General features: G+C 45.1%; 1 long non-coding RNA gene across 1 annotated transcript in view; it reads left to right on the top strand.

The window, feature by feature from the left end:
- The first annotated feature begins 6,265 nt into the window (after positions 1-6,265).
- The window catches only part of LOC132207772 (uncharacterized), a 243,560-nt gene continuing 233,770 nt past the window's right edge, over positions 6,266-16,055 (top strand). The window contains exon 1 of the long non-coding RNA XR_009443800.1: positions 6,266-6,841. This is a non-coding gene — a long non-coding RNA (uncharacterized LOC132207772). The remainder of the gene's footprint in view (positions 6,842-16,055) is intronic.

Genomic DNA, 16,055 nt, shown 5'->3' with positions numbered 1-16,055 from the left:
ATAAGATTTATGACCATCTGGAAGAGCATGGCTTGATCAAATACAGTCAACACGGCTTTGTGAGGGGTAGGTCATGCCTTACAAACCTTATCGAGTTTTTTGAGGATGTGACTAGTAAGGTTGATGAGGGTCAAGCTGTGGATGTGGTGTATATGGACTTCAGTAAGGCATTTGATAAGGTTCCCCATGGAAGGCTCATTCAGAAGGTCAGGAGGAATGGGATACAGGGGAACTTAGCAGCTTGGATACAGAATTGGCTGGCCAACAGAAGACAGCGAGTGGTAGTAGAAGGAAAATATTCTGCCTGGAAGTCAGTGGTGAGTGGGGTTCCACAGGGCTCTGTCCTTGGGCCTCTACTGTTTGTAATTTTTATTAATGACTTGGACGAGGGAATTGAAGGATGGGTCAGCAAGTTTGCAGACGACACAAAGGTCGGAGGTGTCGTTGACAGTGTAGAGGGCTGTTGTAGGCTGCAGCGGGACATTGACAGGATGCAGAGATGGGCTGAGAGGTGGCAGATGGAGTTCAACCTGGATAAATGCGAGGTGATGCATTTTGGAAGGTCGAATTTGAAAGCTGAGTACAGGATTAAGGATAGGATTCTTGGCAGCGTGGAGGAACAGAGGGATCTTGGTGTGCAGATACATAGATCCCTTAAAATGGCCACCCAAGTGGACAGGGTTGTTAAGAAAGCATATGGTGTTTTGGCTTTCATTAACAGGGGGATTGAGTTTAAGAGTCGTGAGATCTTGTTGCAGCTCTATAAAACTTTGGTTAGACCGCACTTGGAATACTGCGTCCAGTTCTGGGCGCCGTATTATAGGAAAGATGTGGATGCTTTGGAGAGGGTTCAGAGGAGGTTTACCAGGATGCTGCCTGGACTGGAGGGTTTATCTTATGAAGAGAGGTTGACTGAGCTCGGTCTCTTTTCATTGGAGAAAAGGAGGAGGAGAGGGGACCTAATTGAGGTATACAAGATAATGAGAGGCATAGATAGAGTCGATAGCCAGAGACTATTTCCCAGGGCAGAAATGGCTAGCACGAGGGGTCATAGTTTTAAGCTGGTTGGTGGAAAGTATAGAGGGGATGTCAGAGGCAGGTTCTTTACGCAGAGAGTTGTGAGAGCATGGAATGCGTTGCCAGCAGCAGTTGTGGAAGCAAGGTCATTGGGGTCATTTAAGAGACTGCTGGACATGCATATGGTCACAGAAATTTGAGGGTGCATCCATGAGGATCAATGGTCGGCACAACATTGTGGGCTGAAGGGCCTGTTCTGTGCTGTACTGTTCTATGTTCTATGTCTATGTTCTATGAAATGGCCTGCAGTGACTGAGTAAAATGGGATGCAGTGACTGAGGGAAAAGGGATGCAGTGACAGAGTGACATGAGCTGCAGTATCTGATGGAAATGTGATGCAGTACCTGAGGGAAATGGGATGCAGTGACTGAGGGAAATGGGATGCAGTGACTGAGGGAAATGAGATGCAGTCTTCACGACGGGAAAAATGGCTCCATTCAGACTCTGGAGATTCAGGTATCCCACTGAGAATCGTTGTCTCCTTCATCATTCACCTTATTCCAGTCACCTGTCCTGCTCTGTGTGATTTCTGTCCATTCTCTCAGTCATGCTTGTCTGAGGGGATAGCCACTACTGTAGCCCTGTTGTTGACTTGTGCAGTATCCTCACAGTCAGGGAATGCTTCCCCATTCCTGAGAGATTTCAGCTGGCTTAAACAGCTCTGAAAACCACTAAACACTTCTTCAAGAGTCAGCGGAAATCCACTTGCATCTAACCTGTAAGTAGTTGGTGATATCTCTATCCTCACTGCACTGGATTAAGAGAGGATTGTAACTGGAATACTGAGGTCAAAACATATACCATTAGCATCCAAGCAGCATTACGCATACTTCCATCAGAATGTGAATCAGATGACAGGGATTATACCTAGCACTTGGAGAACTGACAGAAACCCCAGGTTACCTTGTCAGGAAAGTTCCAGTGAATGAAGTGCCAACCGAGCACTTAACCATTCGGGGGCAGTCTGTGGCTAAAACCCCACTCACTGAGAGATGCTGGCCAAACAGAGACTAGTGTCTCGCCATTGCAGGTGGTGCCACCAGGAAGGGTGGCTGATGCTGGTACTGCAATTAATCCAATGCTATTAGTGAGTCATGAACAAATTGGGGTCGTGGGAGAGGTTTTCTGGCCAGGGAATCAGGAGGTTGTAAGAAAAAGTAGTCAGGTGCGATCTGTTTGCCGTCGCTACTAATATGGCATGGCGGATCAATGGTTAGCACTGCTGCCTCACAGCTCCAGGGACCCAGGTTCAATTCCAACCTCAGGTGACTGTCTGTGTGGAGTTTGCACATTCTGTATATGTCTGCGTGGGTTTCCTCTGGGTGCTCCAGTTTCCTCCCACAGTCCAAAGATGTGCAGGTTAGATGGCTTGGCCATGCTAAGTTGCCCAGAGTGTCCAGGGATGTGTGGGTTAGGTGGGTTATAGTGGAATGGGTGTGGGTGGAATGCTGCAAAGGTCAATGTTGGGTCAAAGGGTCTGATTGTACACTGTAGGGATTCTATAATTAAGAGTTTTACTTCTCAAACTTTCTGTGTGATATTTGTTCAGCCTCAGTTATTAATTGCCCACTCAGGGGAGTAAAGACCATTTACCAGCCTTCCCAATCGAGACTGCATCAGGGTAAAACTTGAAAGACAGTCAGGTCCGTACTTACACTCTCCAGCTCAAACCCCGCATAAAGAGAGGGGTGTTAAATTCTACCCGTCATGTACAAAATCCAGCACCTACGTGATTGCCTGCAAAAATGCCATCCATCACTGCCCACAACAGAAGAGTGAACCTGGCAGAAACGCAGAATTGCTACAACGCAGAAGGAGGACATTCAGCCCATCATACTTGCCAAGCTCTCTGAGCACTCTAATTTAAGGCCAATCTTCTACCTTTTTCCAAAAACCCTGCATGTATTTTTTTTTCTGTTTAAGTAACCATCCCTCTTGCGTGCCTTCGCTGAATCTGCCACCACCACATTTCCAGGCAGTGGATTCCAGGCCCAGATCACTCACTGGCTGAATAAAGTATTTTTTCTCACTGCCCATTTGCTTCTTTTGTTAGCATCTTTGAAACTGTGCCCTCTGGTTCTAGATTCATTTTAGGAGTGGGAACATTTTATTCCTAGATAACAAGGTGTAGAACTGGATGAAGAGCTTTCTGAACTTTCTTCAGAAAAATGAAGAAGGGTCTAGGCCTGAAATGTCAGCCTTCCTGCTCCTCTGATGCAGCTGGGCCTGCTGCGTTCATCCAGCTCAGCACCTTGTTATCTCAGATTCCCCAGCATCTGCAGTTCCTACTATCTCTGAAGCATTTTATTCCTATCTGCTTTCTCCTGAGCACTCATGGTTTTGGAAAGTTTCTATCAAGCTTCCAAGGAAAGCAGTCCCAGTATCTTGAAAAAATCCTCATAACTGAGTTTCTCATCCCTGAGAATCATTCTCATAAATGGAGGCGTTGTGACAACATCACTGGACTAGTAATCCGGAGATTCAAGTAATCAGAATCAACTTTCACCATGACGCATGTTTGAATCCAATTTCAATTTAAAAACAACACCCAGGAATGACAGTCTATTGGCGCCCATGAAATGGACCAACGACTGTGCTGTACATTTCCATGACTCTATGTCTCATAACAGGTCGCAGTACATTGGAGTTTTGTGTCATCTGTACAGTACAATGTTGTCCCCTGCACACCCAAGCCTAGATCATTTATGTACGTATCAGGAAAGCAAGGGTCTCAATACCAGCCTCAGGGGAACTCCACAACAATCATCCTATCAATCAGAAAAACACACATCACACTCTCTTTCTTGTGATCAGAGATAATGGGAACTGCAGATGCTGGAGAATCCAGGACAACAAAGTGTGTAGCTGGATGAACACAGAAGGCTGAGCAGCATCTCAGGAGCACAGAAGCTGATGTCAGCTTTTGTGCTCCTGAGATGCTGCTTGGCCTGCTCTGTTCATCCAGCTACACACTTTGTTATATTACACTCTCTTTCTTATCCCTCAGACAATTTTGGATCCATTTTGCTGCTGTCCCTTTCATTCTAAGATTTTCTTCAAAAATTGTACAAAATGCTTTTGGATAGCCCATGCACAGCACAACAGCATCTTTGTCCTTTTCAACCTTCTCTGTTACCTGCGACTATCTCAAGCATCCAAATGATGTGGGCAAGTGGATACTGATGTTATTGGATCTTAAGACACGGAAAATAACTCATTGATAATGTGGTATCCCAAATTAGAACCATCAGAGATTTACATGTCGGTGATAATTTACACACATGAGAGGGGTGCAGACACTTAGAGCCGTTCAGCCGCTAGCTGAAAACATTTCCGAGTTAATTGCCACCCTGCGCAGAGTGCACACACAAATCTTGATGACAAGCACGACCCCAAGTCAGACAGCATCATTAGCATTGCTTCCAGATTAAAAATAGCCCAGGGAGAACAAGACACTGCCTTTCAGACAGGTGTGGAGATAATTCCCAAATAACTAGCTTGATCCCAGACCACAGATGGGATGTACAATTATGGATTGACCAGATAAGGAACCAGCCAGGGTGCTCAATGATAACTGGTTAACATGGCGGGGAAGGGAAGTGAAAAAATAACGAGACGTGCTAATCGGAATTGAGCTGTATTTGTGTGTTAAGTATAATTGAAGGGGCGTAAGAAGTGGGAGAGGGCTGTGGTGGCGGGTGGAATGATTGATGGAAGCCGCATTTGCTTCTTGTCCAAGTTTAATTCACTTCCGGAGACGCCGGTATTATTTTCAAATTGGCGCTATTTGCAGCGTAAAATTGCAATCGCCAAATGTTATGCTGACTCCTGAGACAGCAGGTTGGCAACCCCCAGTGAAAAGGGACCAGGTACCAACGCTGCATCACCTTGCAGTTCTTAATCCAGGATGATAGAGAGTTTGGAACAGTCCCGGCCAAGTTGAAGTTACAGCATCCATTTCCATCAGTTAATATTGTGACGAGCATAATGTTGAAATGTGCAGTTTCACCTGTTCAATTCTTGTCCATCGACCAGTAAATACAGATATTGCAATGGTGGGAAGGATTAGCGGGATGTTAGAAAGTAAAGCGGTGTTATTTTCAGAAAATGGTTCCAAACCAGAGATTTTAAAAGGATTAGTTCCACCCCTTTCCCACCCCACCCCCAACACGCACTCTTTGGTAGGAGTTTCCTTTAAGAGCGCTTCCAGAAATAAACCTGCCTTGTCCCAGGATCTGCCCTATTTGGTATGAGAGGGATGTGATGATTTGGCTCCTGTACAATCTTCCTCCGCCATGCGGCAGGGTAGGAGCATTGAAAGCAGATCTCAGCTCTTGTGGAGAGAGAGAGAGAGCCTCTGGCAGCGGCTGCGAAATGCGATGGGAGTGAGGACGGACTGAAGAACCATGGCATCGCCGCTGTGCACTTAGTGCAGCCACCAGGCTCTCGGGGGAGGACAGCAAGGAGGATTTTGTGTTGTCCTTTTTATTTGCAATAATCCGGGGTGGGGAAGGGGAGAGAGAGCTGAGATAATGGGAACTGCAGATGCTGGAGAATTCCAAGATAATAAAATGTGAGGCTGGATGAGCACAGCAGGCCAAGCAGCATCTCAGGAGCACAAAAGCTAACGTTTCGGCCGAGACCCTTCATCAGAGAGGGGGATGGGGAGAGGGAACTGGAATAAATAGGGAGAGAGTGGGAGGCGGACCGAAGATGGAGAGTAAAGAAGATAGGTGGAGAGAGTATAGATTGGGAGGTAGGGAGGGGATAGGTCAGACCAGGGAAGACGGACAGGTCAAGGAGGTGGGATGAGGTTAGTAGGTAGATGGGGGTGCGGCTTGGGGTGGGAGGAAGGGATGGGTGAGAGGAAGAACCGGTTAGGGAGGCAGAGACAGGTTGGACTGGTTTTGGGATGCCGTGGGTCGGGGGGAAGAGCTGGGCTGGTTGTGTGGTGCAGTGGGGGGAGGGGACGAACTGGGCTGGTTGAGGGATGCGAAATCTCCCCTTCCCCAACTGCATCCCTCAACCAGCCCAGTTCGTCCCCTCCCCCCACTGCACCACACAACCAGCCCAGCTCTTCCCCCCCACCCCAATGCATCCCAAAACCAGTCCAACCTGTCTCTGCCTCCCTAACCGGTTCTTCCTCTCACCCATCCCTTCCTCCCACCCCAAGCCGCACCCCCATCTACCGACTTAACCTCATCCCACCTCCTTGACCTGTCCGTCTCCCCTGGACTGACCTATCCCCTCCCCACCTATACTCTCTCCACCTATCTTCTTTACTCTCCATCTTCGTTCCGCCTCCCCATCCCTGTTTATTCCAGTTCCCTCTCCCCATCCCCCTCTCTGATGAAGGGTCTTGGCCCGCAACGTCAGCTTTTGTGCTCCTCAGATGCTGCTTGGCCTGCTGTGTTCATCCAGCCTCACATTTTATTATGTTGGGAGAGAGACCTGTTTTGGTTTGTGATACAAGAGACGAGGCTGTCTCTGCCTTTCACCCATCGGTAGTTCTCCTCCTGTCCCTGCCTCTGTGCACACACACTGCCAGGCATAGTCTTCCTCCCTCTCTGTGTGTGTGTCTCTCTCTCGCTTCAGCTCCTAAAACGTAAGATGCATCGGATATAAAAACACGCACATAAACACACACACACACACATACATCAACAAGCCATGGGGAAAGATCAGGAATTACTGCAAGCTGTCAAAACCGAAGATGTAGCTGCAGTGCAGAAGCTGTTGCAAAGGCCGAAACAAGGCAAAGCGAGTGAGTACCCTTTACACACCGTTCCATTGGCTGATGTGAATGTGCCTGCGTTTTTTTGTGTGTGTGTGTTTTGCAAATGTCCTGTTATTGTGGAGTAGGAGGGGAGGGAGTTTGGTCTGTTGTTCAATATGGGCTCTCCTATCTTGACCGATGCTGTTAGCGACTCTTGATACAGTGCAATCGGTGGGAATGTAGCATTAGCCTGAATAGTGCGTTCTCTCTCCCTCAGACAGCTCCCCTGCATCCCTTAGCTTCACAAGCCGGCGCTTTCTGCTCCTAACGGCGCAGATTGGACGTTGAGGATTGATAAGGTCAATACTGGGAATCCTAGATTCCCTATCAACCGGGCAAGAGATTGCAGATGGTTTGTAGCGAATCCACGGTTGAGATACAACGCACAGAATCAGTTCGGAAAAGGGGAAAGGTGGTTCTGGAGGTTTGCACTGTTCTGTTTCGGCAAAAAAAGTGCCCGACCAGAGAATATCAGGCCAGTGACTAAGATGGTTAAACAGCTAATTCTAGTGGAAAGCTGTCAAGAAGGTAATAGCTCAGAGTCTCGCTTCTGAGGAAGTGCAAACTGGAGATCTTGTTTGACCCACTCTGTGCAGGTTGTTGCTGTGTTGCAAAGAGAGCCTAGAGACGTGAGGGGGAACTTCGATGTGACAAATGCAGTGACTCCACACCCGGGCAGTGGTTTGGCAACATGATTCGGACCCCGTTAGCTTGCAGCCCTCTGACGCTGTTCCCTTACTGCCGGATGCTCACTGGCTCGCACGCCCCAAACAACCGGGGCTATTTTAAATTTAACCCCTTGATTGATGGGCTGACAAGTGCCTGTTGATGACAAAGCAATAGATGCTGCAGATCTGGTAATTAGAAGCAGTTTTTTGCTGGGAGACGCTTTAATTGATAGATTTCAATTCCAAAATTAACCAGGATTAAACGGGGGAGACCTCGAGCTGGCTGATCTATGATGTAGTAATAACAGTATTTTCGGAAAGATTGTCTGAGACGCAGGAGTGATGTCTCTCCCAGCTATCCTGGCTGCAAGGAGGAGGAAAAGGCAACCCTTTCCGAACAAGGCACAGTGAGGATTTCTGAAACATTTATGTATCGCTTAACTGGAAACTTGATAATGTACGCCACAATGTGGGAGGGGGAATCTTATTCAGTTCTATATTTGCTTAAAGCTTCACTCCAGATATTTTGTTAAAAATAAAAGAATAATGGGATTTGAAGGGTACGCTGTGAGTAAATCGTGGGAAAATGTTAATTTATTTTGATGTGACTTGCTCCTACATGAGTAAAACATATTGTGATTAAGGATGATGGAATAAACTAAAAGCATTATTTGCCAGGATGAGATTCTGTCATAGTCTGGAGATGCGCTGCTCTGCTATCCAGTTATGAAGAGCTGCTGTAGTTGTGTTCTACAAGACTCCAATTGTTGGATGCAGTGGAAGTCTTTCAGGAGAAGACACCATGTCCCTTTAAAAATAGTTTCTTACTGATTTATCATGTCACACACAATACTTTGATTTGTAATTTTCTGGCTTATTCTCTGGTGTTGAGAACCTTTGTGGGTTGACTCTCCCTTTGACCTCATGATCCCTGTTGAGTTTAGATTTTGAATGCGTGGCCTGTGCATTTGTTGGATTTCTCTCTATTGGTTCTCTAAGTTCACTGACTGAATGCAACACTGTATCAATGTTTACCAATAATGATCATATCTGTGATGATGATGCTATTTTCCTTGGGACAGATAATGAAAATCTCCATGCTTCACAAAGTCTGTCTTCATGTCTATTGGTGCTCCATAATTGGTGACCATGCCTTCAGCTGACAATGCCTTAAGCTCTGGAATTTCTTCCATAAACCTCACCACTCCTTTACCACCACCACCCCCCCCCGACCATGTTCTCCTTTACATTATTGGTTATAAAATACCAGAGCGGTTACCTGTGTTGATATTGCCAGTGTCACGTTTGATTAGATCATTCCTCCTATGAAATATTGTGAGACATTTTACTTTTAGCAATGCAAGATGCATACATGCTGTTGTTATTAGACAATAAGTCGAGGTGGGAGGGTGCGGTATCATTGGGATTTAAATGGCTGGAGAGGCCTAACGCCAAATACCCAGCAGGTAGCTGTGTTGGGGCTGGGTTTGAGGGTGGGGTGGCAGATGGTGACTGTCTCTTCTAAATTAGCCCATGCTCCCATTAGAGGATCATATGTAATGCCTTGCTTATCACCAGTCTTCAAAATTCTGACAACACCCCAACTCCCCAACATATCCTCACTAGGGCCTACCAATTCTTCTCACTTGGTGAGCTGAATCTGGAACAATTGTCCAAGTCCCAAGTGCAATACCAGTAATGTAATACCAGTACCAGTGCTGGAATGCTGCCAATCTCTTACTGGCCTGAATCTCTCTGAGGCAGGACATCTTCATGTGGAAGCGGAGCAATCAACCCATCAGATGGTTGCAGAGCTTGGCAGACTTCCCCACCTCTGTGCTTTTAGTCAAAGAGGTGGGGAACCCAGAGTCTTGTGTAATTCAGCCCTGAGGCAGTTGACCCTGACTTGCCTTCTGAAGTAGTATAGCAAATAGTTCATAAAAATGGGCAATAAAATGGTGACTTTGCCAGCATAATCCACATAATTAGAACGTTTCTTAATTAAATTGGGAACTCTGTGTGGTGTGTGCAATGCTAATGGAAGTACAGATCCTGGCTAAGCCCAGTGTTCTGTCTCCACCTCCCATGATAATACAAGGTACTGACTGATTGGTTTCTTGGCTGAGACTGTGGCCACTTACTTTGCAGCCAAAAACACGAAGCAGTGTTTTTAGGAGAGGATGAGACAAAATATTTAGAGTGTCGAGAGGGTCCATAAAGTTTTGCAACTGAAGACATAAAAGCTGCTAGAGTTTAAAAATAACTTGGATCTGTATTTGAACTAACATTAATGTAGAGGGCCAAGAGCTGGAAAACAGGATTCAACTTGATAGTTTTAATTTGGCTGGCAAAGATGCGCTGGGCCAAATGCTCTCCTTCCATTGCTGCAAATTTCCACGATACTCCAAAATCATGTCAAAGATTTCTGAAGAAGGGTCTTGGCTTGAAACATCAGCCTTCCTGCTCCTCTGATGTTGCTTGGCCTGCTGTGTACATCCAGCTCTACACCTTGTTATCTCTATTGTAGAGCATCTATGTGCCCCACTGTTATTTTACTATCATGCCAGATGTGTAGTACGTGATTTCTCTGCAAGTTGGTCTGACAAATTAAAATCATGAGACATTTTTATTCTCTTAATGATAAAATTCAAAATTCCAACTGCACCTATGTCAACTCCTGTGCTGTGACATGTCTTTACAGATTGAAAGGTGCATTTTATTTCAGTTGGGATGATTCTTGGATTTCTGCCAGACTTCAGCAGTTTGAGGTTTGCTGTGACAGTTCCATGCCTTTTGACCTTCAACACAGTCACAGTGAAAATGACGTGGAAATTACAATATGGATACTGTGTGTGTGTGTACCTTGTGATATTTGATATAATCATTTGATATAATCAGTGGCGTTACTTTGGAGAGGTTTTGGTCTCCCCTTTGAATATTGAAGTAGAATGTAAAGCTCTTCCAGAAGTTTCGCTAATGACATAGAGCATCAGTCTGATGAAAACCTACCTCTTCCCCTTGCTACTATCTACTTGTTATTGCAGTATCAGTTTCTGAGACATGCCTTAGAATCCATTAAAGACGTGAATAAAGGCAAACAGTTGCCACTCACTCTAACCAACGTTTTTGTATAAAGATTTTACCCTCTACATGGACATGAGTCTTAATCCCATGTGCCCACTCTGTTCCAGTGAATGCTTTATTCATCCTTACTTTGACCACTTGCTTAACCTATTCCTAAATATTGACTTGGCTGCCTGTTCAGTCATTAATTCTGGTTGCACGTTTTGAACTCTATGTGTTTGATGCAGCAGTTGGAAACAAGGGCTTGTGCTGCTTTAGTTATACCATCAATAGAGACTTTAAATAGTCATGAAAGAAAGGAAGAACTGGCACTGAATAAATTACCTGGGGTTTTATTGTATTCATTCTTAGAATGGAGCTGCTGCTGGCTGGCCAGTATTTATTGCCCACTCATAGCTGCCCTTGACAAGGTGTTGGTGAGCTGCCTTCTTGAACCATGGCTTGGAGGGCAACTTGCAGGTGGTGGTATTCCCATAAATTTGCTGCCCTTATCCTTCTAGATGGTAGTATTTAGGAAAGTGTTGGTTTCTAAAGAGCCTTGGTGAATTTATGCAGGGGATTTTGTAGATGATGTGCACAGCTGCTACTTCCCATCACTGGTGGAGGGAATGAATTTTTCTCGCTGTTGCTTTGTTAACTGTAGCAGCTTGCTGTGCCTAAATTGACTGCTGCATTTCCTGACATTGCAATAGTGACTACACTTCCAAAATATGCATACTGCTGAGAAAAGGCATATTTTGCTACAGTTTTTCAACTTGCACTTAACAGGACAATTCACATCAAATACAATGTAAAAGGATCAACTATTACAGTAAATAAGAAGTGAGTCCTGGTGTTTTCCCTGTGGAAACACCTCAGAGTCCACTGTAATTGCTTTATTCATCTTTACTTCAACCATTTGCTGTACCTGTTCCTAAATATTGATGTGGTTCCACTTCCAAATGAATCAGCACTCTCTTTGTGTACAGCTTTTCCCGTCACTTCTTGCAAATTGCCCCAATAAGTGCAAGATGAAAAGGATAATCAAAATGTATTTTTTTCAAGTTCTGTATTACCAACTGATGACTGCCAAAATACTTCATTGGCTGTAAAGTGCTTTGGAATGTCCTGAGGTCATGAAAGGGAAGAAAGAGAAGGCTTTCTTTCTTAACATTGTGCATTTCACAGCTTTAGGATATCCCAAACAACTTCTGGCCAAGAGAATAGTTGAGAATTGGAGTCACTGTCGTAATGTGGAAACACGGCAGTCCATTTGTGCACAGTGAGATCTCACAAACGGCAACATCACAGTGACCAGAAAACCCCTTCAGTAATATCAGTTCAGAGCTTAGTATTGACCAAAACACCAGGATAACTCTGCTTGACAACAGAGGCATTATATTACCTGAGAGGGAATACGAGTATTTAACAACTAGACACCTGAAGCCACAATTTCCAAGGGTAGAGTGTTGGTTCGAATGGTATCATCCAAAGGTCAGCACCTCCAACAATGGAGCACTGGGTATGTTAGCCTAGATTTTCTTCTCAGGTCTATAGATCCTGACTTGAACAATGACATTCTGTCTTAACGGTTGGAGTGAAACCCACTGAGCTGCAGCTAATATAGAACATAGAACATAGAACAGTACAGCACAGAACAGGCCCTTCAGCCCACAATGTTGTGCCGACCATTGATCCTCATGTATGCACCCTCAAATTTCTGTGACCATTTCCATGTCCAGCAGTCTCTTAAATGACCCCAATGACCTTGCTTCCACAACTGCTGCTGGCAACGCATTCCATGCTCTCACAACTCTCTGCGTAAAGAACCTGCCTCTGACATCCCCTCTATACTTTCCACCAACCAGCTTAAAACTATGACCCCTCGTGCTAGCCATTTCTGCCCTGGGAAATAGTCTCTGGCTATCAACTCTATCTATGCCTCTCATTATCTTGTATACCTCAATTAGGTCCCCTCTCCTCCTCCTTTTCTCCAATGAAAAGAGACCGAGCTCAGTCAACCTCTCTTCATAAGATAAGCCCTCCAGTCCAGGCAGCATCCTGGTAAACCTCCTCTGAACCCTCTCCAAAGCATCCACATCTTTCCTATAATAGGGCGCCCAGAACTGGACGCAGTATTCCAAGTGCGGTCTAACCAAAGTTTTATAGAGCTGCAACAAGATCTCACGACTCTTAAACTCAATCCCCCTGTTAATGAAAGCCAAAACACCATATGCTTTCTTAACAACCCTGTCCACTTGGGTGGCCATTTTAAGGGATCTATGTATCTGCACACCAAGATTCCTCTGTTCCTCCACGCTGCCAAGAATCCTATCCTTAATCCTGAACTCAGCTTTCAAATTCGACCTTCCAAAATGCATCACCTCGCATTTATCCAGGTTGAACTCCATCTGCCACCTCTCAGCCCATCTCTGCATCCTGTCAATGTCCCGCTGCAGCCGACAACAGCCCTCTACACTGTCAACGACACCTCCGACCTTTGTGTCGTCTGCAAACTTGCTGACCCATCCTTCAATCCCCTCGTCCAAGTCATTAATAAAAATTACAAACAGTAGAGGCCCAAGGACAGAGCCCTGTGGAACCCCACTCACCACTGACTTCCAGGCAGAATATTTTCCTTCTACAACCACTCGCTGTCTTCTGTTGGCCAGCCAATTCTGTATCCAAGCTGCTAAGTTCCCCTGTATCCCATTCCTCCTGACCTTCTGAATGAGCCTACCATGGGGAACCTTATCAAATGCCTTGCTGAAATCCATATACACCACATCCACAGCTCGACCCTCATCAACTTTTCTAGTCACATCCTCAAAAAACTCGATAAGGTTTGTAAGGCATGACCTACCCCTCACAAAGCCGTGTTGACTGTATTTGATCAAGCCATGCTCTTCCAGATGGTCATAAATCTTATCCCTCAGAATCCTTTCTAACACCTTGCAGACGACAGACGTGAGACTTACCGGTCTATAATTGCCGGGGATTTCCCTATTTCCTTTCTTGAAGAGAGGAATTACATTTGCCTCTCTCCAGTCCTCAGGTACGACTCCAGTGGAGAGCGAGGATGCAAAGATCTTCGCAAGTGGCGAAGCAATTGCATTTCTCGCTTCCCAAAGCAGCCGAGGACAAATCTGGTCCGGGCCTGGCGACTTTTCAATCTTAATGTTTGACAAAATTTTCAGCACATCAGCTTCGTCTATCTCTATCCATTCCAGCATGCACACCTGCTCTTCAAAGGTTTCATATCCAATGATTGATCTGTATAGTGAGTGAAAGGAAAATGGTGTAAACACCACACTGTGCAGCCTGCTCTCATTCACTCACTCGGAGCAAATTTTCAGAAACTTGCCAGGAGATAGTGAGTGCACCTTCTTATTAAGCTGCTGCTTGTAGCCGCTCCTGCCAGGAGACCTGCTGTCATGGTGTGCCAATTCTGTCTGTCTTATGCCACCCTCATACATCGGTTGTGGTTTGTTGGCAGCCATTCTGTGACACCACTCTGTGACCTGTTCCTGGGAAGATAGGGTTCTCCTGTGAGGAAAGGTTGGATCTGTACCAGTTGGAACTTAGAAGAATGAGAATTGATCCTATGGCAATATATAAAATCCTGAGGGGACTTGATACATTGTGTACAGGGAAAATGTTTCCTCTCGTGAGGGAATCTCAAAAAAGGGGGTACAATTTAAGAACAGGAGGTCTTCTTTCTATGATGGAGACGAGGAGGATTTCCATCAGAGGGGTATGGGTCTGTGGAATTCTCTTCCCCAAAAAGTATTGGCGGCTGTACCATTGACTTTATTCTAGGTTGAGTTAGATGGTTTTTTGATAGATGTGGGAGACGAGGGCTTGGGGAAAAGGGACAGAGGGGCTTGAGTCCACAAGCAGATCAGCCACTGAATGGTGGAGCAGAGTTAAAGGGCTGAATGGCTTTCTGTTGCTCTCAAATGACATGTTCCTATATTCCGTTCTAACATCCATCATCCAACTGCACATAGGTTGACCCCTCTTCCTGCTGCTGTCCAGAATCTCTTAGCTTGTTAGCTCAGATCAAATAGCCAAAATTGTGAGTCTTTTTTTTCTGGGTGTCACTTATTAAACTTGGAGAGAGGAAAAAGGAGTATATGAGTACCTTTTGTTCTTCTCATTTTAGATTCAATCTTTTTATAATATTTCTGAGAACTGCTTGAGAAACAGAGTCATAGAATCATACAGCATGGAAACAGACTCTTCAGTCAAACCATCCCGTGCCAAACATATTTTCGAGCTAAACTAGTCCCACCTGCCTGCTCCTGGTCCATAACTCTCCAAATCTTTCCTGTTCATGTACGATTCTAAGTGTCTTTTAAGTGTTATAGCATCTAACTCAGGAAATGAATAGTTTTTTTGTGGGTGCATGTGGAATGTACTGTATCATGGTGAGGGAAAGTAAAAGGTGTATTCAGATTGAGGAAATGAATGCTGGCCTGAACAGAATTAGTTGCTTTGTATGGCCTTATTGATTTTGCTTGCCTCTCGTACCTTGTCGTAAAACTGCTTATAACTTCAAGGAAGGCGAATAGCAATTGCTGTGGGTTTGGCAGAACACATTGTAAGTACATACAGATTTATTTTTTAAAAAAGCTATTAAACCAAAGAAATGGAATTGCACAATAAATCAGAAAGTAACGTGGCAGCCTAGCTGCTTGTTGAAGCACTTAGACTTTGTATAGATGGCTTTGTGCTTTGCCATCCACTTTCCACAATGGTTAAAATCATAAAATTGTACAGCACAGAATGAGTCCATTCAATCCATTCTGCCTGGGTTGACTGGCGGAAAGAGATTTCTGTTCTGCCCCACTTGCCAGTCTTTTCTCTGCACCACTGCCACTATTTCCCATTTTAAACTACTTCATTCCTCCTGCCTCAGAGCATCTTGCTTTCATTGTGCTGCTTGGGTTGGCCTAGAAACACTATTGGCAAAGTGGGTGGCAAGAGAGGTGATTCATTCTGAATGCCTCTTTTTAAAATATTATTTATTTATTGAATGTGGGCATCACTGATACGGGGCCAGCATTAATTGCTCATGAGCAGATGCTCCTGAGCTGCCTTCCAAAACCACAGTATTCCCAAAGCGATGATAAGGAGGGAGCTGCAGAATTCTCAATCAGTAAAGATGATGGAATGGCAACATTTTCATGTCAGGATTGTGTGTACATCCGAAGATTGGAGGGAAACTGAGAAGTGATGCCCCCATGTGCCTGCTGTCCTTGCCCTGCTGGTTGGTAGATGTTGTGGGTTCTGGAGAAACCTTTGAAGAAATGTTGTTGCGTTACTGCACTGTATCTTGTAGATTCCAGTTGGAGCATCCACTTTAAGGCATCGACTTGCATCCTCATTCGAGATTCTCTATTCTGAGTGTAGGGAGCCACTTACTATGCTAGTATTGTATGGTGCTGACTGTTTACAAGCTGCCAATC

Source organism: Stegostoma tigrinum, unplaced genomic scaffold, assembly GCF_030684315.1.
Source record: "Stegostoma tigrinum isolate sSteTig4 unplaced genomic scaffold, sSteTig4.hap1 scaffold_153, whole genome shotgun sequence".
Classification (NCBI taxonomy): domain Eukaryota; kingdom Metazoa; phylum Chordata; class Chondrichthyes; order Orectolobiformes; family Stegostomatidae; genus Stegostoma; species Stegostoma tigrinum.
Note: the sequence above shows the minus strand (reverse complement) of the source record. Positions and strands in the feature narration are given on the sequence as shown.